General features: G+C 48.2%; 1 protein-coding gene across 1 annotated transcript in view; it reads left to right on the top strand.

Moving 5' to 3' along the window:
• The first annotated feature begins 2,667 nt into the window (after window positions 1-2,667).
• LOC119188241 (uncharacterized) overlaps window positions 2,668-13,850 on the top strand; it is a 129,230-nt gene continuing 118,047 nt past the window's right edge. Inside the window, exon 1 of the mRNA XM_075895499.1 lies at window positions 2,668-2,947. The gene's annotated coding sequence lies outside the window, so the exon portion shown is untranslated. The remainder of the gene's footprint in view (window positions 2,948-13,850) is intronic.

Below are 13,850 nucleotides of genomic sequence, written 5' to 3'. Positions count from 1 at the left end.
CAGTGCCTGCTTTCAGTATGATGTGTAATTTCACCTAGCCCGGGGATGGTTCATGAGTAATGTTTGTAAGGCATTACTGTGTGTGTATTTTCAAAACAACCTTCATTGGTGCTTGACTGCACGAATAGCATTGTTGCCAACCCCGTCTTCATTTGTTCAGTGCCTGTGACAAAGCAGCTATCGCCAACAGCTTTACATGCAAATCAGCTGTTTGTTGCACTTGGAAAGTGTGCGTCCTTGTGTGTCTCAAACTGTGCTGGCCCGTAGCCAGGAATTTTTTCAGGAATGAGGGAGGGGCACTCTCCAAAGGCCTTCTTCATTTGAGAAAAACATCTTTTTCATTATTTATTTTTGGTAAAATAATACCCACCTCCATTAAAGTTTCGGTGGTCGCCTGAGCCCCCAGGTCCCCTCCCCCATCTCCTGACTACAGGCCTGGTGTAGGCACATTTCTCACTGTGTAGCAGAGTTTGTTTCGGGACTGAAGTGGTACATGTATTTCTGCATAAATCTGTACATATTTCATTTTGTGGTAGCAATGAATTATCTGTTGTGTTTATTTTTTAGTATGTATATTTTTACTTGCTCTATACTGAACATGTATAAATAATGCACTTATAATGTAATTACAATGCTCAATTTATGGAGCACTTACTTTTGAGACTGTTGTATTCATTTTTCTGGTTGTTGTAAAGGACTGTCATTATAAAAGGTGATATTGCCACGACATAGTGACTGCATTCAAATAACGCGCCCATCACCACGCGCACAGAGACATACATGGGCGCCGTCTAGTGTTGCGCAGAGACGATGATGATAGCACGAGAACCCAGCTGGCCCCTGCTGATGTGTGCCACGCGCTTGGGACTCTTCTTGAAGAAGTAGAAGAGGAAGACATCTTGCCGTTCTGCTGTAACGTGCTACGACCATAGTCCGTTTGAGTTGTGGGCACAGGTTCGCCCTTTAATAAATACGTTTTGTTATACCCCGAGTCCTTCAACATCGTTACAATATTAGCTTGTTATCGATAGTTTGATTTCGGCACCAGTTGGCAGACTTGCATAGCTTGACTGGAACAATTGTAAACGCTCTGAAAAGATATCACTGTTAAGAAATCGTGTTAAGCTTTTATGTTTATCGCTGTGTTGAACAATAAAGATGAAATTTTGCAATGTTGCTTATAATGGTCTCTGTATGCACTGGTTTGAAAGAACCTGTCTGTTTTTGCAGTGAAAGCTAGTGCCTAAATTTTTAACTGAATTTTTCACCGGGCTACACAACAATGATTCAAAATTCATTGGCGTATTCAAGGTTATGTGCCTTTGTGAAATAGCAACAAGTTCATTGCCATGTTTCATCGAAACTTGAATTCGTACATACTAATTAAATCAAATTTCTTTGATGTCTTTTATGTCGAAGTTAGTTTTCAGATTTCCAAAAAACAATTTTCAAGCAGTACATTACAGTGCTGGGGAAATTATTTGATGTTGCATAGTTTTGCTATTATCAGGTGTTTTAAAGTTTCCTAGGTATTTGCAGTTTCTGGTCCTAGCTTGTAGATACAAACATGAAAATGTTTGTGTCTACATAAATGTACCCTGAAACTATATGCACATGTTTACCAGAGCAATTAGAAAAATTGGCCAATCACTCCTGTGACGAATAGAACATACTAATGGAATTGCATGGCATCGCTTTCAAAGATGATGGCAGTTCATATATGACCTATATTTTATCAATGTGAGATACCTGTCGCGAGTAAAGTTATTCTGAAAATACACATACTTTAGTGTAGGAGTTCTCGAGCATGTTGGCCCCAAGAAACCCTGCTAAGCTCCATAAAAGGACCCCCCCCCCCCCCCTTTCACCGCTTTCATGCAAGTATTTCTCATTAAATTCATGCTACATGCAATAATTAAAAAAAAAAAGCACGGGTATGACATGCAATTTGACTCACTTTCCTTGCACCAACAAATGAAGGGAGGCTCGGGGCCAGATGAATGTCCGCTGCTGGATTAAGCTGATTCTTGTGCTTATTTTTCAGACAGGCTATGTTAAGAATACCTGCTCACAAGCAAATGCTGTTGAAAACGGCTGCAGCATATCCACTGCTTTATCTGTAGCACACATCTTCAAACAGAAGAAATGTGCATGGGAATAACATAATTGACAAGGTGAAAATGTATCAGTGGTTTGGTCGCGCTGCGTGTGAACGTGTCACATTTGATGAACGTTTTGTTGCATCTGACATTTATTATTTTCAGTATAAAAAACGGCGACCCACAGTTTCCCGTGTTGACAATGCTGCAAATACCGGTGGTTCAAATTTAGCGCCATGTGTGAGTAGACTCGCTGATGTACGCAATAATACAAATAATGTGAAGCACAATTGAGAACTACGCCTGACATTCAAGTGGAATCAGAATTTGAGCAAATCACAATTCAAGTGCTCAGAAAGTCTACGCATAATTAATATACCTATACGTGGACAAGTGCTTCACTGTTTATCTTCGAAGTAAGATGGCAAGAGGACGTTCCACACACGTCTAGTAGTAGCCAAACTATGTACAGTAGCGTCACCTGACGTCGACGCGGCGCGGCTTCTTATTGATTGGACTTGTCCGCGGCAGTTGTCGTCTGGTAAACGGCGTTGTGGGCGTGTGTGTTCCGAGTGCTAGCGCTGGCGCGTTGCACTCGCCGAGTGTATCACCGATTTCTACTCCCGCAGTTTCCCCGTACCTCGCGTAGAATTTATCGCCGAAACTTTCGTCAATCTACATTGCTTGTGCTCACAATACCTACTGTGCGTGCCAAAGGGACGTGAAGAACTGCTGCGTTTGCGTTCATTTGCGCAATGATCGAGGCTCAAGGCTGACTGCGCCAAGCATCTGACCATCCGAAGTCGTGCGGAGAAACTCGTCCAAGTGCCAAACGATGCACGAGTGAGGTGAGGACAGCTTTCGTGTGTCTCCGGGAGCACCGCCCGGTTCGATCAGCTGAGACGGAGCGACTTATCCGTTAATTAATTAACTTTCGAGCCTCGAAAAAGTTGCCAGCTGAATGCCTCTCGACGCAGCTCTCCGGATAGTTCAGCGGTGCATGGAGCGATGCTTTGAATTTAAACGATGGGAACGTCCTGGCATTGCAGTATTGTTGGGCAGTGATGTTTTGCTTTGGTTCGTTGCTAACTGCGATACCTGCGCAACCACCAAAGCTCGATCGAGCAGCGATTGCTGACCGGAGGAAATATTATGTAACCTATTTATAACTGGCGGACGGTTCGAGGCTTGATCGTGAGGGACAAAAAGAATTAGCGGGGCATATGTGCGATATATCGGTGTACACGTATCGCACTCGTCTCTTCAACCTATCAAAATTCTATCAAATACACCACTGATTTAGAATTTCGTTCCGGATGAGAATCAGTTCATGTCCTCCGCACTGCTTTTTTGCAGCGCTCTTGCGCGAGAAAGGTTGCCGTGTGGTTTGCCAACGTACGGTACGTCACGCCGTTTCACACCCTAGCCTGATCATAACTTCAGACTGGGCATGTGAAAAGAAATAATAATAATAATAAAATCGTTACACCGCATATACCCTGATCAGGGTATGAATACCATCGCTGTGCGTGTGTAAAACATTATAACTGTCTATGTATGTGACACCTGTGAAATATGCGACATTTTTGAACGCGTGCGAGCCAGACGGCGATGATCCGACAGCCATCCTCCGGTGGCCCCTCGCATGTCCGTGCTCTTCTAGCGTGATGCGGAAGTGGCACACACTGACCCGCCTGGGCCGGTCGGTCTCTTGTTTTTTGGCTCGTAGCGCTGCTGTCAAAGTTCAGAGCAAACCGGACGAAGACCGAGATAGTCGCGAATCACAGCTAGTTGTACAGAATCGGCTGACACTCTTTGCAATCTTGCGGGCTTGTGCATAAGTTGACTTCAGCACTACACGAAGTTTATAATCAAACCACTGCGGTGGCTCTTAGCGGGGTTCTGCGGTGCCGAATACGAGGGCGCGAAGGTTCGATTCCCGGCCTAGACGGCATGATTCTGTAGTTTCTCATTAAGCCCCCCCCCCCCCCCCCCCATGACCTATCCAATTAGATCAGTTTAGGGCATGCCAGGCTAGATGTCGTGATAGGCCTCAGCCTGGCTGGAACAACGGCACTTTAAAAGTGGATTAATGAATAAACTTTATTGTGTTCCATTGGAACGCGGCATCAAGGGAAAAAAATGCGGGCACTGCGTGTCTGTATATATATATATATATATATATATATATATATATATATATATATATATATATATATATATATATATATATATATATATATATATATATTGTAGCGAAGCCTCCGAACTATGAAATGGGTCGAACTCTTGCGTACCTTCTAGTGGGGCTACCCAACAAGGACGCCGCTCGCGCTGAGAGCCCGTGCTTTGCTGTGACTGTCGCCATTGCATATTCTCGCTCGTTGCCGGCTAATAAACGCCTTAACAATTTGGTGGAGAGTGCTGCGATCCCTGTCTATGCCTTTGGAGCTACGATCACGTACCCTGCCATCTACTATGTACCAAGACGCTTCTCAGCAAACGCCTCCTCCAATGCCACCCCCTTGTCCCGGTGTCCCCAGAATCCGCGATCCACCCATCTTCACTGGCGCTGATGGCACTGACGTGGAGGACTGGCTCGCCATTTACGACCGCGTGAGCGTCCCCAACAAATGGGACGAGGACGGCAAGCTGACAAACTTGGTGTTTTACCTTGCCGGTGTCGCCAGTTTGTGGTACAACAACCACGCGTCCGATTTTGCCACCTGGTCCGATTTCAAGACCGCAATCGTCAACGTCTTCGGCCGCCCTGCTGTTCGCAAGCTGCAAGCCGAGCAGCGCTTGCGTGAACGGGCTCAGGAGGCTGGTGAGTCATTCACCAGCTATATTGAAGATGTCCTGGACCTATGCAACAAATCCAATCACACCATGTCCGAGTCTGACAAGATCCGAAACATCATGAAAGGCATCGACGATGATGCCTTCACGATGCTGCTCGCCAAAAACCCCGGCACGGTGGCTGAGGTCATCACACTGTGCCAGAGCTACGAGGAGCTCCGCCGGCAGCGTTCGATGACCCGACGCTCCCCACCACGAGCTGCAACGCTTGCTGGCTTGGAGGCCAGTTGTGACCAAGTGGCGTTGATGGCAGAACTGAAGTCCTTTATCCGTGAGGAAATCGCGCGTCAGTTCTCCCTCCTGCCCTTTTCCCACCAACCTGCTGTTCAACAATCGGCTACTACCCTTCTCCCTCCCATCCGCCGAGCGATTGAACAGGAAATAGCGGAGGTAATGCCTGCTTACCACCCCCAACAGCCTCCGGCTCCTGCGTCCCTGAGTTACGCGCAAGTGGTCGCCAGGCCACCCCAAGTCGTTCAAGCACCCGCCCCTCTGACCTACGCTGAAGCTGCTGCACGACCTCCGTCCGTTGCAGCGGGTATGCCCGCTACGTATGTTGACGTAACCCCTCAGCCTCAGCTTCAGCCCACCATGCAGCCACCGTTCCGTCCATCAGCCCTTGCGACATGGGTGAGACCTACCCCGGTGAACAGATGGCGCACACCCGACAACCGGCCCATCTGCTTTGCCTGCGGTTACGCCGGTCACGTGGCCCGTTATTGCCATCGCGTACAGCCGGCTCCAATTTCTTCACCTGTTGCTGGCCAACTCAGCCGTCTTTATCGCGAAGAACCGCCGTCTATGCCACCTCGATCTCGCCCAGGTCCATCTCGAAGATCACCGTCTCCACGACGCCGTTCCCTGTCTCCCATGCGGCCAAGTGCGGCATCTCATGAGCGGGAAAACTAGTCGTCGCAGTCCCTGAGGCAAGGACTGCGACGCTATCGCAATGTGAAAGCCCTCAGAGCAGCCCCTCGAATGTCATTGACGTGCTTGTGGACGGTGTTTGTGCATCGGCTCTTATTGACACTGGAGCTGCCGTATCAGTTATGGACGAAAAACTCTGCCGCTTACTTCGAAAAGTGACGACGCCACTTTCTGGGTTATCCCTCCGTACTGCGAGTTTGCACCGGATTCATCCTACAGCAGGGTGCACAGCTCGCGTTGTCATCCAGGACGTTCTGTATGTCGCCCAGTTCATCGTCATTCAGGCATGCTCTCATGACGTCATCCTGGGATGGGACTTTCTCTCCCGCCATGACGCCGTCATCCATTGTGCCACTGCCGAAATTGAGCTCTCACCCTTCTCGCATTTGACGCCAGAAGACAGTCCCCCGACACTGAGCAAGATTCTAACGAGAGACGATACAACAGTGCCTCCAAACTCGACGACGGCTGTGTCTGTCTACTGCGCTGGTCTCTCCGACACCATTGGACTTGTTTCGCCATCTGACCGCGCTTGCAGCAGGAAAGGGTTGCTAGTACCTTTCGCGACCGTGCAGGTCAACCAGGGCAACACTGCTATTTTTGTAACCAACCCGTTCCCGTACGCTGTTACCTTGCTTCGAGGGGAATGTCTCGGCAGAGTGGAACCAGTCGACGACGCACAAGTCCTGGACGTACCCGATGACACGCGCGCTCCCAGGTCGTGTACCATCAATGCTGTTTCCACTTCTGATTCGTCGTCTGCTGATGTATTTGGCCCCTCCATCGCTAACAACCTTACGGCCGCACAGCGTTCCCAACTTCTGGACCTGTTACAAGAATATCGTTCTTCTTTCGATGTCGGGCGAAGTTCTCTCGGTCGCACGTCCGTTGTTACGCATCGCATCGACACTGGTGCCCATCCACCTTTACGGCAACGTCCATATCGCGTGTCGCCTGCTGAACGTCGAGTAATTAATGATCAGGTTGACGATATGCTCCGACGCGACGTTATTCGGCCCTCCGACAGTCCATGGGCGTCTCCTGTTGTTCTTGTTGCGAAGAAAGACGGTTCTGTGCGGTTCTGTGTAGACGACAGACGGCTCAATAAGATCACTCGCAAGGATGTTTATCCACTGCCACGCATCGATGACGCGATTGACAGCCTTCATGGAGCCGATTTTTTTTTCTTCTCTCGATCTGCGCTCGGGGTACTGGCAAGTACCCATGGCTGACGACGCTCGACCAAAGACCGCCTTCGTCACGCCAGACGGCTTGTACGAGTTTAACGTCATGCCGTTTGGTCTATGTAATGCACCTGCGACCTTTGAGCGCATGATGGACACCATTCTGCGCAACTTGATATGGTACACGTGCTTGTGTTACCTCGACGATGTCATTGTCTTTGCTCCGGATTTCTCCACGCATCTCCAACGTCTGAAAGAAGTTTTCGCACGTGTGAGCAATGCCGGCTTACAACTAAATCTGAAAAAGTGCCGCTTTGCAGCACGGCAACTCACCATACTGGGGTACGTCGTGTCCAAAGACGGCATTCTTCCTGATCCTGCCAAGCTTCAGGCCGTGGCCGAATTCCCCAAACCTGCATCTGTCAAAGAACTGCGTAGTTTCGTGGGCCTGTGCTCATACTTCCGACGCTTCATACGAAATTTCGCCACGATCATATCACCGCTGACGAAGCTCCTTGGAAGCAACGGGCCCTTCAATTCGTGGTCATACGAGTGCGACGACGCGTATATATATATATATATATATATATATATATATATATATATATATATGGAAGAAAGAAGTGTATACCTAAGGGCTCGTTTTTCCGTGTTTTAACACAATATTAATGAGATCTAACAGACAGTAATTCACATATAAACCCAAAATTCACATATAAACCCAAAAAAGTGGATGGAGGGAAGGCCGCTGTGGTAGCTCAGTGGTTAGAGCATCGAACGCGTTATTCGAAGGTCGTAGGTTCAATTCCTGCTCACGGTTGGTTATTTTTTCATCCACTTTTCTTTCTTCTTATTTACATTCCATTGGTTCTAATAACTTCCCCTGTACATTCCTTGGCATTACTGTCTGTTAGATCTCATATATATATATTAGGTGTTCCTGAGTGTTCATTCACTTTGTTGAAGGAGTTATGCGCTTCAAGCAGGAGGTTGCGTTTTTTATTCTTCATCTCGTTATTCTTTAAAGAACGAAACGGCACATTTGCAGTGGCACTGGAGCTTGACCATAAAAAAAAAAAAAAAAACTCGCCCGTCCTTCCCTAGCGCTTCACCGTTTCTAGGTGAACATTTGAACGCTCAGTACAAAACGTGCCGGCAGTTACCGTCGTTCGCTTCAACCTTGCTATGTTGCAGAGGTCGCAGGTTAGGCTTTTTTTGTGTGTGCGCCGTATCTGGCGCAGTACTAACGACACTGACGAGCGACACCAACGAGAGTGACCAGCCACTCTAAAGCAGGGTCCCTGAGATGCTCTACATAAATGTAGCCTAGGCGTGCTCGGGGTACTTTATTAGGGGGAGAAGAAAGGTTTAACCACAGTGTCGCCCCGCCGCGGTGGTCTAGTGGCTAAGGTACTCGGCTGCTGACCCGCAGGTCGCGGGATCGAATCCCGGCGGCTGCATTTCCGATGGAGGCGGAAATGTTGTAGGCCCGTGTGCTCAGATTTGGGTGCACGTTAAAGAACCCCAAGTGGTCGAAATTTCCGGAGCCCTCCACTACGGCGTCTCTCATAATCATATGGTGGTTTTGGGACGTTAAACTCCACATATCAATCAATCAATTGACCACAGTGTCCCCATCCACAACATTGGTCGAGTTCGGAAGAGACTGGATGCAAAAATGAAAGCGACGACGTCTTTTGTCACTGCTTCTTTTGGGTCCCGGCTTTCAGGTGGAGAAAGCGAGAAGTAAGCAGTTCATTTATCGGGGGTCGTCGGCCGCCTGCATGTCGTCGAAAACGTGCATGACCGTGTATACTCCAAACAACGACTCGGAGAAGATACGAGGAAGACTTAGGGGGCCGTATAGCAGGTGAACAAGAGTTAGAAAAAGGAAAAGCCTGGAGGTTTATAGGTTATGGTTAACACGAAAGAGTGGTAGAAAAGAATAGTAAGAGTACGAAGAAGGAGAGAAGAATGGAAATGGTTGGAAAGATTTTGCTTTTGTGGCGGCGATGCCAGTGTCGCCCCTGGTTTGTAAGCTGACAAAAGGATGGCAATGGCTGTTCATTCATTCATTCATTCATTCATTCATTCATTCATTCATTCATTCATTCAGAGGTCTCAATTATGGTGTAGAGCCACAGAAAAAAAAATGTGAGCGAAATGTTCTTGTGCACGAAAATTTTGAAAGAGGAGGATGATAGTAAAACAGAACGTTGTGGAAGGAAGAAAGGACACTAGTGTAGAAGGATGGTGATGCTTAGTGATGCTGGTAGCGGTCATCATTTATACAGATTGTGGGCGCCTATAGCTGGTTCTTGCTTGGCTAGGCTTTCACCATCTGACGTAGCTCTATCTTTCCGACCCCGTTCTGCACTATATACTATACGTGACTATGCTTGCTCTTCTTTTTTTTTCCATTTCTTTCTCTGTTTATGTATATTTCTTTTTGAATTCTCTCTCCCTTTCTGTTACTTTCTGTTTTTATCTCCTGCTCTCTACCCTCACCCTCAATTCCCAGTGGCTACGAAGCTTGCCTTCAAATCGTGGGTACGCGGTTTCGGAACACGCCTCGACAATAAGTTTTTGTTTTTTTCCGCCAAAAATTTATCATTCAGTTCACTCGTTCCCTCGCCTATCAGGGTTATCGCATCCCACGCCTGGTAGTGAAGCGGAAGAGGAAGAAGAGGATGAGGAGCGCGCTTGCCCGTTCATGACGACGGTAATTTTCTATATATACGACACACAGCAAACCTGGAGCATGACAGCTCTTCTGTAAAACGAAGGCGTCCTATACACCTTTTCACAGGAAGGAAAAAAACACCGCCATGATGGGCTGTGCGCGGGAGTACAAAGGCTAAGGGCGCAGCGTTGCCAGTGCATTTTCGAGGGGACGCGCCAATTTGCACAGCCCAAGGAGGGCTATGGCAGCACCCAGGGAGGTGTTTATGAAAAGGTGAATATAACCCTCCTCGAATACGCCATTGTTGCACTAGTGGTTTGTCTCGCGTCTTGGACATGCGTACGTGCCCCAGATTTCTAAGCAACAACTGTAGTTGCGATACGGCAGCTTTCCACGGTGGACAGAAGAGAAACACTGACAGACATGTAGCCTCATGTTGACGCTATCGCCTCGAAATACGTACAGAGCAAGTAAAAAGTAAAGAGAATGGACGGTCAGGCGAGGCAGTCTCATTGTAAGGTAGTAACGTTGCGATGCTTTCAGTTGGAGTCGCAATGAAGCAGAACCGAGGCACTGCCGTAGCTAGATATTATTTTTTTCTTTGCAGAACCGCAGCAGCACTTTTGTCTTGTGTGGCTTTCCAGATACTATAGTGATCGCCCATTGTTCTGCCGCCTCCGATTTCACATGCGTCAAGACTATTGCTCTGCAATGCGGTGGATGGCCGTACGACCGATTTCCTGTTTTGCTCCTTTTGGCCCGAAGGGCCTTGAAGCCGCTGTTATGTTCCTTGAAAGCAGCTATAGCCTCCATGAGTGCTTTCTTTTGTTTTCTTTTTAAACCCATGCGCCTTCCTGCTCGCGTCGAGTCCTTCGTCTTTTTTTTTCTTTCTTACTTTCCACCAACTGTGCTAAAGTGCCCATGAAAGCACTATAAGCACTCTTGCGTTTTTGTATGTCTCACACGGGCACGGCCGTTTCTTCGCTGTATAAAAAAAAAGCACAGAAACGCCCGAGTCTGTATGAGACACGACTGTTCTCGGCATTTTAGCGCCTACCGTTGTATGTATCTGTCACGATGATTAGAACAATGGCGAATGACAATGAATATAAGTGGTATGACGTTCTGCCCTCCTACACTGATGGTGAAGTAACCGCCCCTTTTCACTTAGGTGTGATTACGTTCTGTCTCACGAGTCGCAGCATGCAGAGTGCGGGCCAATTCCATCGCGAAACATTGTAAGCGTTACGGCGGGGTATCATCACTCGTACATGAAATGTAGGCACCGTTACTAACTATGACGCCAGTTGGCAAAAAAATAAAGAAAAAGTGTTCGACACTTGCCGTGACGTATACCATAGTTACTACAATACAGTTAAAATAATACAAATAACGCTCTAATACATTCCTCGACTTCTGGTGGTTTCCGTTACCGTTGTGCCTAACAGATACGCGATCTCTCTATCCTGTCGCCTTCTTATTTTTCTAGGAAGAAAAGCTCAGAACTTCACATTTTAATGCCGGAGGGCGTCCTTAGTCAGTCGACGAGAGAGAGCTGGAGAAATAAGGTGCGGTACATTCGCAACGTACTCTTGCGTGCGCAGCAGAGCGGGGCAAGGGATGGGTGGATGCGTAAGGTTTGTTCGAAAGTTGCATTGACTGCGCATTGTGTCCGTGCATTTTGTGGTCAAAACTTGGAACTGTAACTACGTGCGGTTCGTTCCAGAATAGCGCCACATATCGACAATTCGCAGCTGCTGAAGAATGCGTTGAGTCATTGCCGCCGCGGGCAAGTTGGGGGAGGGGAGGGGGGAGAGGGTAGAGGGAGCTATAACCCTTGCTCCTCGTAACTGACGCCTTTCATGTACGGCATACGGGAATATTTGTTTCGTGGTGAAGAAGAAATGCCCAACGCTACCGCCATATCGACGCCTAGCCCTTTATAGCGCGAGCTGGAACTGCCTGGCTTGCAGCTGCTGCGACGCTGCCCGAATAGCCGTGCGGTTCTTGCTGCTACTTTCCCGACCCGACGCCGCTACCGCTTTTCGTTCAGTGTTTACATTATAATTTGGTGGAGGTGCGAGGTATCGATCACCGCTACCTGTATATCCCTCTGGAGGGATATGCGGGTATAGCGCCGCAGCAGCAACAAGCGAGGCAGGTCGAGCCTCGCGCAGCGCTGTCGATGTGGCGGCACCAGTGGGCAGGAATGTCCACTGGTGCCGCCACATCGACACTGTGTTTCATATGAACTGTTCATATGAAACTGTGTTTTATATGTTTCACAATTTCATATGAACTCTTTCACAGTTTCATATGAAACGTATGAAACTGTGATATGAAACACAGTTCATATGAACTGATATGAAACACAGTTCATATATGTTTCACAGTTCATATGAAACACAGTTTTGCACGCGCCAGCTTTTACCCTCGCCAGGGCCCGCGTTCACTCTGATTGGTCTTCGTGCACCGTGTTCCCAACGATGCTCGGACGTTCGAGGCCGGCCGCAGTCTCGTAACAATCTAGCGGCGTTCGGTCGTTCGCTGCCTTAATTAGCGGAGAGTCTCATTTGCGAAGACGAGAGCTAGACCGCATCCGGACGAACGACTTCTTCCTCCCCAATTACTGCTTCCGCCGCCTCTCTCGCGCACTCTTTCCTCCTCATCCTCCTTTCCCGCTTGTAACCATTCCTTTTGTTGTTGCTCTGGTCGTAACTGACGTGAATGACTGCACTGATGCTTGCATTCAAGGGAAAAAAATGTACAACTGAATGCCCAGCTCGTTCCGGGTGGACAGATGCTATGCCTTTGCGGTGGTGTGGAAAAGGACAGGAAAAGTGACAGGGCCCACAGACCCCCCTCCACCCATTTTCCGCTGTTCAAGGTGGCTATGCCACTGCGTTAGAACTGCGTGCACGTAGCGATAAAAGCAGGTGGCCAGCAAACGGTTGCTCGCTTGGTAGCCCTTTGCAGCCTCACGCGTCTCTTCCTAAACCAACTCCGACGCCGCCGAGAATTCACCGTTACTCGTGATGGGGCCCAATATCTTCATTGTTTTACTTATTTCGTTTTTGTTTTTCATTCGCGTGACCGAAGTGTATAAATGGAAGGCCAGAGCAAAAGCGATCGGCCGAATGGGGGTCGGCCAATCCGACGGAATGGGCGCCCAATCAACCTGTATCGACCCCGCGGAAGTTCTGGGCGTGCCCCGAAAGAAAGCCGAGCCGTTGAGATCGTTAGGGACGTCCTGCGCTCATCGGCAACCTGGGCAGCCACTTGGAAGACGCCAGGCGAAACGTGATTGGCATTGACCGCTAGGCTCGCTAGCGTGCGTCGACCCTTTTTGCGTGGCTGTTAGTAAAATTGCGGTTAGACAAGCGTGGGTCTTTGTATAGAATTGCGCTGTAGAGTTTTTCGTGCCTCCTAATTGTGCGGTTATGATGGATGGCCTTATTAAGCGAGGGACTGGTCGGAACCAAAAACGGGCATTTATTGGAGATCTCGGTCTTGGAATCTCAGTTCGGCTGGGTGGCCCTTAGCTTCTTCAAAACTATATTGTATGGCACTCGCGCAGGTTTTACACGCGACAGTGAATCGTCACGTCACGCCTGACCTAACTAACTGCGTGTTGTCACGAACTCTATCATAAAAGTTGCACTGAAAATTTTCTGCAGTACAGCTGGAAATCTGAGTTGAACAAGTGGGATCACCTTTAAGTCATTGCGAAATGAGCGGGGATTTTAAACCTTCCAAGACATTTTCTGATCTTGCGTGTGTACACGCACGCACACAAACACACATACACGAACATACACAACGTATGATTACACGCTCTCCCCCCCCCCTCCCCTGCCCCATCTCCACCCTTCCCGAAATAAATTAATAAAATGACACTGCAGAGAGCGGAAGAAAGAAACCGCGTCGTTCAGCGACGTTTTCAGATAGTTTTTGTCGTTCAGTGTCGTAGTGCGTTGGAGTCGTTATGTTCCTGCGTGTAGGTTGACAAATCGGGTTAGTTTGATTCTGAGGTATTTTTTTCTTCTATAGATGCGTTTTTTTTTTCAGTCGGAATCAGGTTCTCCATCTTTCGCTGCT

The sequence above is a fragment of the Rhipicephalus microplus genome, chromosome 1 (genome assembly GCF_043290135.1).
Source record: "Rhipicephalus microplus isolate Deutch F79 chromosome 1, USDA_Rmic, whole genome shotgun sequence".
NCBI classification, from domain to species: domain Eukaryota; kingdom Metazoa; phylum Arthropoda; class Arachnida; order Ixodida; family Ixodidae; genus Rhipicephalus; species Rhipicephalus microplus.
This window is presented reverse-complemented; position numbering and strand designations above follow the sequence as displayed.